At 42.5% G+C, this 10110-nt stretch overlaps 1 pseudogene; it reads left to right on the top strand.

Annotated features, from left to right (window-relative positions):
* Positions 1–1475: 1475 nt before the first annotated feature.
* LOC120064801 lies at positions 1476–9321 on the top strand (annotated as a pseudogene).
* Positions 9322–10110: the final 789 nt, after the last annotated feature.

Genomic DNA, 10110 nt, shown 5'->3' with positions numbered 1-10110 from the left:
TATTCAGCAGAAAGATATCAAATCTCCCACAAATGTTCAGAAATTTCACATCTCTTTCCTCATTCCCCTACCTAGACTGATGATGTCATCTCATTTGCATAGCCAGGTAAACAGAAGAGGGAACAAGATAACTTGTAGTGATCAGTAGTGTGGGTAAAATAATTTGCGGAAGCCTGGCTTCCATTGGCATCCATGAATACATTCCACCGGCAATGACAGCTACTGAGAGGCAGTTTAGGATAATTTAATTACACATTATCCATCTCGATAGCTGGGTGTATTAGCTATACCATTATACAGCTTACTGTGGATAAAATTACAACTCTTTAGCTAGCTAGATTAATATGATGAAGCATATTCACTAGCTAGCTTAGTTAGCTTTCTTATTAGCTATAGCTTACAGGCTTAAATGCTTGCTTATTAGCCTATGTTTTCTAGATAGTTTACCAAAAACCTTTCTAGCTAGCTATGATCAGGGGTGGAAATTAGCCGAACAAATGGGAAAAGGCAATAGCTTCTATCCCTAGCCAGCAAGGTATTCCCTGAAAGATGGTTTAAAAAATTCTGGATTCCCTGAACATATCCGGCTTCTCTAAACCAGATAAGGGAGACCGGGATTTCTTGTTTCCAGAACAGCTACTTCTCGTTTACCCCCCTATAGTCGATTGACACACTGGTGCGTCAACCTATTTAACATAATAACAAAATCCCCATCAAAATGTGTCAATTTAAGCTAGAAATATCTGTTATTTTGCACTTTATATATGGCTGCATTGTAATACATTATTACAATTACACTACAGCCAGATAAACCAACCTAACTATTTGGCAAGTACCAACATTTTTGCCAGGCAGATCATGAGGTTACACAGGTCTGTCTTAAGCCTGACGTTCATTTTTAAATCGACCCCTTGCCCCTTACCCTTTAGTCACTCCTCATACCCCTATCCCAGAGGCACTTCCCTACCCCAACCTCCAGCCCACTGCAAGGAGAACTGAAACATAAGATAGGTATATGGGCTGAGCTCAACCTTGAGCTGGACTTGGTGGAATGTTCACCATATCATTTACATCTATCCCATTTCAAGGTAAATTTGTATAAGTATATAGGGGGTTTGGTGGTAGGAGAAGGGGGCTAGCTAAGGTGCAAGGGCTAGTCTTAGGGGCTAGGGTGTACTGAAGAGGCTAAGGGGTTATTAATGATCCCCGTCCCTATGGTTGTACTTTTCTGCAAATTATTACAACTGAAAACAGACTTACTTTTTAATTGTCAGCTAATAATATCTTAAAACAAGGATGTATGAAGTTTATCAGAGTTTTAGTGAAGGCAGCAGAAACCCTTGTTCAAACAGGTGAATGAGGCTTATTGAGTTTTGTTGCATAATGGAAAAGCCATTGAGATATGAGAGAGATAGGAGAAGTCGCTGAGAGTATAAAAGGGTTCAGCAGCCCATGGAGCAAAGTACAGAGCAACCATGGGCAAACTACTCATTGGCATTGGTAAGTAGAAGCACTTTCTGGCTTATTTAGCTTATAACTAACTGTACCAAAGCTAACATTTTATTTATATTTTAATTGTAATGACAATCCCCGACATTCAAACATACAAGGCTCTATACTAAGGCGCTGGCTCCCTGGGGAGGGAATAGGCCACTGGCAAATGTCCTCTAGCTATGCATTTTGTCAATGCTGCTGTGGTCAAAGTCTGTTTCTAAGGACTGGGGTTGCCAGCCCCATGACCAGCCTACACTCTTAGAAAAAAGGGTTCTAAAAGGGTTCTTTGGCTGTCCCCATAGGACAACCCTTTTTGGTTCCAGTATAACTCTTTTGGGTTCCATGTAGAAGCCTCTGTATAAAGGGTTCTACATGGACCTCAAAAGGGTGCTACCTAGAACCAAAAAGGGTTCTTCAAAGGGTTAATATATGGGGACAGCCGAAGAACCCATGTAGATTCTAGATAGCACCTTTCTTTCTAAGAGTTGCGGCGTACCGCGGCCTGGTGGGGGCTCCCTCTGTTGGACGTGCCAGGTCTCGACGTGTCCTCCGGCCAGGACGAATTGGGGCTGGTGACTAATCAAGGGGCTGATTGCTCACCATCGTATGGGGCCAATAAAGCTGCCAGGAGGGCAGCTCACGGGAAAGGTCATTAACTTATCTCTGCTACCGCACGGCAAGCGGTACCGGAGCTACAAGTCTAGGACCAAAAGGCTCCTTAACAGCTTCTACCCCCAAGCCATAAGACAGCTGAACAATTAATCAATTGGCCACCCGGACTATTAACATTGACCCCCCCGCTTTGTTTTACATATTTGCTACTCGCTGTTTATTATATATGCATAGTCACTTTACAAATTACCTCGACTAACCTGTTATTAGATTTTTTTTTACTTTAGTTTATTTAGTAAATATTTTCTTGACTCTATTTCTTGAACTGCATTGTTGGTTAAGGGCTTGTAAGTAAGCATTTCACGGTAAGTTCTTCACCTGTTGTATTTGGCGCATGTGACATTTTTGTATTTATTTGATTATATTTGAGGTAGTGAGAGGTTGCTACCAGATAGACGACCTCACTGTCTGCTAGAACCAAGGGGTTCCCAGAGGAGACAGCATTCTGTGGAGCCCAGAAGACGGTAACCCGGAAGAGGTCTCCTGGGGGAGACCAGTTTATTGAATTTTTCTTTATTGTTTTAAATAAACACCCTTGAAACTGAGGTGTCACACTGAGGTGTCACACTGTGTAAACATTTAGATCAAACCCCCTGGTCTGCCACAGTGTGTATTTTCATGTCTGAGGGGAAGGAGTAGTAGAACAACGCCACATTAGTTCATTATTTTTGCAGTTCTGAATTCCAAAAAAAGGTCCAGTTGCCAGGACCACGAATTCAAAATCCATCTAGACACCGTTGCCATAGAGCACACAAAAACGATACATACCTCGACCTAAACACAAAGCTGTGAACGATCTGAGAGACAAGGTGATAAGGGAATTATATGCTTAAAGGTAATGATTAAAGTATTCCACCCTGAAATGTAACTATTAGTGATTATTAATTTATGTAGCATGTATAATGAATGATTAAAGTACTAAACATAAGTCCAATAACGTTCGGTAGAGACATGTGAGGGAGAGAAAGGTGTGTGTGTGTGTGTCTAAGAAAATACCGAGGACAATTCAACTGTGTTTGACCCGACCTGGCTAGAACTCTGAGAAACTTATGATAGAACAGGGAGTCCTTACAAGTCCTTTCAAGGTTCCTCTAAACTCGGGGGAATGGAACTGTCGGCTTGGTAGTGATAAACAGTGGTGAGAACTATGGGGAAAAGATACAACTCATCTACTGTTCATGTGTATGTATGTGCGTAGGATATCTACTGTTTGTGTGAAGGTATGTGCGTAAATAGGGAGTGAGTTATAAAATGGATGTCTTTGTATTATGGACTTCAGAACGTTCTCTGAATAAATTGTACGGACCTTTTGCATAAGCTGAGTCTTTGCCTAATTTTTATTAAACCCAGGGTCTTACAAACCTCAGGAAATAGTCAAAGCTTTAATAATTGTTAGTTATTATCATTGGGATTGAAAATTCTCTTGACACAAGGCAAGAAGGGCCTTCTACGCCATCAAAAGGAACATCAAATTCGACATACAAATTAGGATCTGGCAAAAAATACTGGGGTCCACTCACCAACCAAGAATTCACAAAATGGGATAAACACCAAATTGAGACTCTGCATGCAGAATTCTGCAAAAATATCCACTGCGTACAATGTAAAACAAGCAATAATGCATGAAGAGCAGAATTAGGCCGATACCAGCTAATTATCAAAATCCATAAAAGAGCCGTTAAATTCTACTACCACCTAAAAGGAAGCAATTCCCAAAACTTCCATAACAAAGCCTTCACCTACAGAGAAATTAACCTGTAGAAGAGCCCCCTAAGCAAGCTGGTCCTGGGGCTCTGTTCACAAACACAAACAGACCCCACAGAGCCCCAGGACAACAACACAATTAGACCCAACCAAATCATGAAAAAAATAAATATGTATATTACTTGACACATTGGAAAGAATTTACAAAAAAACTGAGCAAACTAGAATGCCATTGCACTGCACACTGCCCTATCCCATCTGGATAAGAGGAATACCTATGTAAGAACGCTGTTCATTGACTACAGCTCAGCATTCAAAACCAAACCCTCCAAACTCATCATTAAGCTCGTCTGAACCCCGCCCTGTGCAACTGGGTCCTGGACTTCCTGACGGGTCGCCCTCAGGTGGTGAAGGTAGGAAACAACACCTCCACTTCGCTCATCCTCAACACAAGGGCCCCACAAGGGTGCGTGCTCAGCCCCCTCCTGTACTCCTTGTTCACTCATGACTGCATGGCCACGCACGTCTCCAACTCAATCATCAGGTTTGCAGATGACACAACAGTAGTAGGCCTGATTACCAACAATGACAAGACAGCCTACAGAAAGGAGGTAAGGGCTCTGGGAGTGTGGTGCCAGGAAAATAACCTCTCACTCAATGTTGGCAACAAAGGAGATGATTGTGGACTTCAGGAAACAGCAGAGGGAGCACGCCCCTATCCACATCGACGGGAACGCAGTGGAGCAGGTGGAAAGCTTCAAGTTCCTCGGCGTACACATCACTGACCATCTGAAATGGTCCACTCACACAGACAGTGTGGTGAAGAAGGCGCAACAGTGCCTCTTCAACCTCAGGAGGCGGAAGAAATTTGGCTTGGCACCTAAAACCCTCACAAACTTTTACAGATGCACAATTGAGAGCATCATGTCGGGCTGTATCAACGCCTGGTACAGCAACTCCACCGCCCGCAACCGCAAGGCTCTCCAGAGGGTGGTGCAGTTTGCCCAACGCAAACTATCTGCCCTCCTGGACACCTTACAGCACACGATGTCACAGGAAGGCTAAAAAGATAATCAAGGACAATAACCACCCGAGCCACTGCCTGTTCACCCCGCTATCATCCAGAAGGCGAGGTCATTACGAGCAGTGGTGGAAAAAGTACCAAATTCTCATAGTTGAGTAAAAGTAAAAATACCTCAATAGACAATGTCTCAAGTAAAAATTAAAGTCACCCAGTAAAATACTACTTAAGTAAAATTCTAAAAGTATTTGGTTTTAAATATACTTAAGTATCAAAAGTAAATGTAAATGCTAAAATATAAACAAGTATCAAAGGTATAAAATATTTTAAATTCCTTACATTAAGAAAACCAGACGGCAACATTTTCTTGGGTTTTGAATTTATGGATAGCCAGGGGCACACTCCAAAACTCAGACATAATTTACAGACAAAGTCAGCCAGTGCAGAGGTAGTAGGGATGACCAGTGATATTTTTTTGATAAGTGCGTGAATTGGACCATTTTTGTGTCCTGCTAAGCATTCAACATGAAACGAGTACTTTTCGGTGTTAGGGAAAATGTATGAGTAAAAAGTACATTCTTTCCTTCCGGAATGTAGTGAGGTAAAAGTAAAAGTTGTCAAAAATATAAATAGTAAAGTAATGTACAGATACTCAAAAAAATGACTTAAGTACAGGTTGCATCAAAGCTGGGACCGAGAGACTGAAAAACAGCTTCTATCTCAAGGCCATCAGACTGTTAAATAGCCATCAACAAGTGGCTTCCACCCGGTTACGTAACTCTGCACCTTAGGCTGCTGGGAGGCCATTTTACGTACATTTGAGATTTACATGTAGCAAATCAGAAAACAATAATGTGACTTACAGAGTCTGTCAACCCTGACTCTGAAACTGCCTGACTCCCAACTCTACCATTACTAATACCTTTCCATAGGATCCTCCTACATCCTGTCCTGTTATTTCACAAACTGGGGCCAGTACCGTCCAGGAGCAGGCAAGTATTTGATCGCTGACTTGGACCCCTTCCTCTTTGACCATCTGATCTATACCTTCATCTGCATGGCCAACAACGAGATCAAGACCTCCGAATGGAACGATGAGATACTCTTCGGAATAGTTCTTGGCCCTCAAGAACCAGTGAGAGAGACACACATGCACAAACACACAGACAAACACAAACTCTTGCACGCAGGCACGCACGCACGCACATACACACACTAAAGCAGGTACGCACATTCTCATTCAGGCATGTACACACACATACCTAAACCAGGACTATGCCTAACTCTTGTATTTGCTTACAAGAACAGCAACCTAAAGACCTTGCTGGCAATTGGAGGGAACTTTGGCACTCGGCCGCAAGTGGACGGACGGACAAGGTCTTTAGGTTGCTGTTCTTGTAAGCAAATATAAGAGTTAGGCTTAGTCCTGGTTTAGGTATGTGTGTGTACGTGCCTGAATCAGACACACGCACGCACACACAGTGTCTGAGCAGTGTGTGTCCCAAGGTTCACAGAGATAGTGTCCAGTACAGCCAACCACCAGAAGTTCATCAACGGTGCGATTAAGTTTCTGAAGCAGTATCAGTTTGATGGCCTGGACTTTGACTGGGAGTTCCAAAGGCCCGCAGACAAGTACAGATTCACCATCTTGGTGCAGGTCAGACTCACACACACATATACACACACACACATGAATGAACAAACACGAATGAACACACACACCTGTTGTAATGTTGGATTGATTAATGTGATGACTGCTGTTCATCAAATGATTAACTGTTTATAATTACGTGATTAAATGAATCAGGTAATTATTAATTCAGTAACCTGGGGCACCATGGGACAGTTTGGCTTTATTACGTTTCTATTTCCCAAATTAACTCAAAGAATATCAGAATATCGATTTTACAACAGTCGCTAATTAATTAATTTCCTCTAGTCTCATTCTGAACGTTGCATAATCCGGGAATCTGCACAAACCCGAGTCACACTAAATAAGTCCGTACCACACCAATTGAGTTGAGTATTTATTTACGAACAAGCTAAAATGATAATATAAGATATACATACACAAACACACAGTCTAGGCTATTGAATAGAACTTAGTACACTGAAACAGGTCCCTAGCGGACCAACACAATATGACACATGTTACACAAAATGGGGATTTCAAAAGAGAGAAAAAGAGGGAGAGAGTACGAGAGAAAAGCACACTTGGGTACATTTGTAAACTATGCTTAGTTTAACCCTAACCTTGACCCGAACTGCCGCTCTAATGGGTCAGAATATAATGATGCAATTACGTGTCGAAAGGCTCCAATGGGGTGTCTCTTCATGGACCGGGTTCGTCTTCTCCTCTGATGACGGCACTTCTTCGGTTACCGGATGTAACTCTCTGATTGTCCTCACGATGTCAGTGTCCTTTCTCTTAGTGGTCTGTTTCCTCGCACTTGTTCTGAAAGAGGGGTCTTCTGAGGACGGCTAATCAGCCATATAGGTGGTTCCAGCGTGGGAATGAAAGCAGTGTAGACACACGATTGCTTGGAGAGAATAACCGGGTGGTCCTGCTTGAATTCAACCTCTTACACAGCTACTTATCCGTAGCATAGATTGTTAAAAGGTTTCTTTGCCTTCTTCAATCTCGTGTTGCGTTTTGGAGTTACAACTAATTGAACTTTGGCTGCAGCTCGTGGGCACCCTCGGGTCAGAAATGGGTGTTTCCGCCTTTAGGTCAAGTTCTCTTGGCGTAACTAGTTACGAGGCAAGGTCTGGATTTTACTCAGATCCAATTTAGACAACTTCACATTTCATCTTTACAAAAACATTCTCTTTGATCTGGACATTTTCCACACAACGTACATTATGCAAACATCAGGTACATATTGTGAAAACTCTTCAAGTTACAATGTTTTCATTATGTCGTTGTTTAACTTTTAATAACATAACATAAACGACATCCATTTTCATATTCCATCTATCGTCATTACTACCATTTTGGCTGGCAAAACATATTGTCCCAAAGTCCATTTATTGCATGTTACTGTCCTGAGGTAGGCCATAGGCCCATCATACATTCCATTCCTTCACAGTGAGAGGACAAATGAATTTTGTCTGCTGCCTTAAGATTTACAATGGGCGTGAGGTGTCAAAACTCCCCACCTCCATACATCTCGATCTCTCGCCCTCTGGCGGGTGTGAGATGTCTCTTGTAGGAGTGTGGTCCACAGTAACCTGACCCGAACAGGCTAGTCATCACACACCCATCTGTGTACTGTCTCCCTCTAGGAGCTGATGGCTGCCTTCGAGGTTGAGGAAAAGATGACCAACCGTCCTCGTCTGATTCTGACTGCAGCTGTGTCCGGAAAGAGGACCATTGACACTGCATACCAGATCCCCAAGATTGGACGATCAGTACATAGACACTGAGCCTCAATGATATCAATTCTCATGCAAAATGTGTGGACAAAAACATGCATGATCTATCAAATAATACCTTGCATATTGGAAATGGTTTGTTTATTCAAGCCACTAAATATATATTTGTATCTCTCTACCTAACACTCAGGCTGTTGGCCTTCTGAATGTGATGACCTATGACTTCCATGGATCTTGGGAATTTAACACTGGAGAAAACAGCCCTCTACCAAGGACCGGCTGGTCAGGGAAACCATATCTACTACAATGTGGAGAGACACTTTCACTCTACTTCCCTCTATCTCCCCCTCATATTTCTCTCTACCCATCTCTTCCCCTGCTTATCAAATCAGTCTCTTCCTGCCTGTCTAGGTTCCAGTTGAGCGTGAGTAACATCTTTATTTTTCCAACCTTCGCTCTTTAGTGTTCTCAGTACCAGATACTGTGTGTTCTAAGGACTATGCTATGAAGTACTGGAAAAGCAACAGTGCCCCTGCCGAGAAGCTCCTGGCTGGATTTGCCACACCTTTCAGCTGGCCAGTGGCTCTAACACTGCTGTGGGCGCTCCCACCATTGGCCTTGGCCCTGCCGGACTCTTCACCAGACAGGCTGGCTTCTTGGCCTACTACGAAGTAACTGACACAGGACACAGTAGGTGTGAAATGACACCCTATTCCTTACACAGTGCCCTACTTGTGTGCTCTGGTCAAAGGTAGTGTACTATATGGGGAACAGGGTGCCATTTTGGACTCAAACACAGTGTGTGTGTGTGAGATTACATCTGTAGCTTCCTGAAGCAGGCTTCCCTTTGAAGATGATGTAAACTTCCAACCCTAACGTAAGTGTGTCTTTAGATCTGCACCTTCCTGAAGCAGGGAGAGATCGAGGTCTGGGACTCTACCCAGATGGTGCCCTACAACAAGCAGAACGTGTCGGTCAGATACGATAACATCAAGAGCTTCCATAACAAGATCTGTGTTTGTATCTGTGAGGGGAAATATATGACTAGAGGGTAATGGAGTAGCAAACTACTCTGTTACATTCACAACCCTCTCCATCACTTTCTCAACCAGATCTGGGTTCAAATAGTAGTTGAAATGATATCAACCCCATCTCATCTCTCCCAGGTCATTTCATCAGCTTCATTAAATAATTCCGACCCCTAAGTATGTCATGAAGGAGCTGGGTCTAAAGGCTGTGTTGTTAGGGCCAGTTGTCATGGCCCATTCTAACATCAGCACCATGTAATGTCTAACCCACTCTAATAAACTCCCAAAATATGAATGCATCCTGCTGTCTGTCACTTCCTTTGAGGTCAACTACATTGCCCTTGAACTGTGCAGAATCACTGATCTACAAATCACCTTGCATCCCACATAACTACTCAGTATGTGATCAATATTAGCAACTCTGCACCTCAACTAATAAAAAAATAAAAAAAAGTTTAACTATTCAACTAGACAAGTCAAGAACAAATTCTTATTTACAATGACGGCCAACCTTGCTCAAACGGATTGCCTCAAACACCCTCTGTCAGTTTAGTTTCAATAGAATCCATTTAACAAACAGCGAATAGCAGAGAGAGTAGTCCTTTATTGCGGTCAAACGTTACCAGGCTGACAGACACAATACAAAGCACACAGAGCTTAGACTAAGTGGTCATTAACATGACAGTTTAAGTTAAGGCATTGACATTTAACACGTAGAAAACATGTACACAAAAAAACATTTAAAATCTGTGACGTTATGAACTAAAAAACTGACCACACCACAGTGCAAAGTGAAACTAAGCATTAATCATTGTG

Source organism: Salvelinus namaycush, chromosome 20, assembly GCF_016432855.1.
Source record: "Salvelinus namaycush isolate Seneca chromosome 20, SaNama_1.0, whole genome shotgun sequence".
NCBI lineage: Eukaryota > Metazoa > Chordata > Actinopteri > Salmoniformes > Salmonidae > Salvelinus > Salvelinus namaycush.
This window is presented reverse-complemented; position numbering and strand designations above follow the sequence as displayed.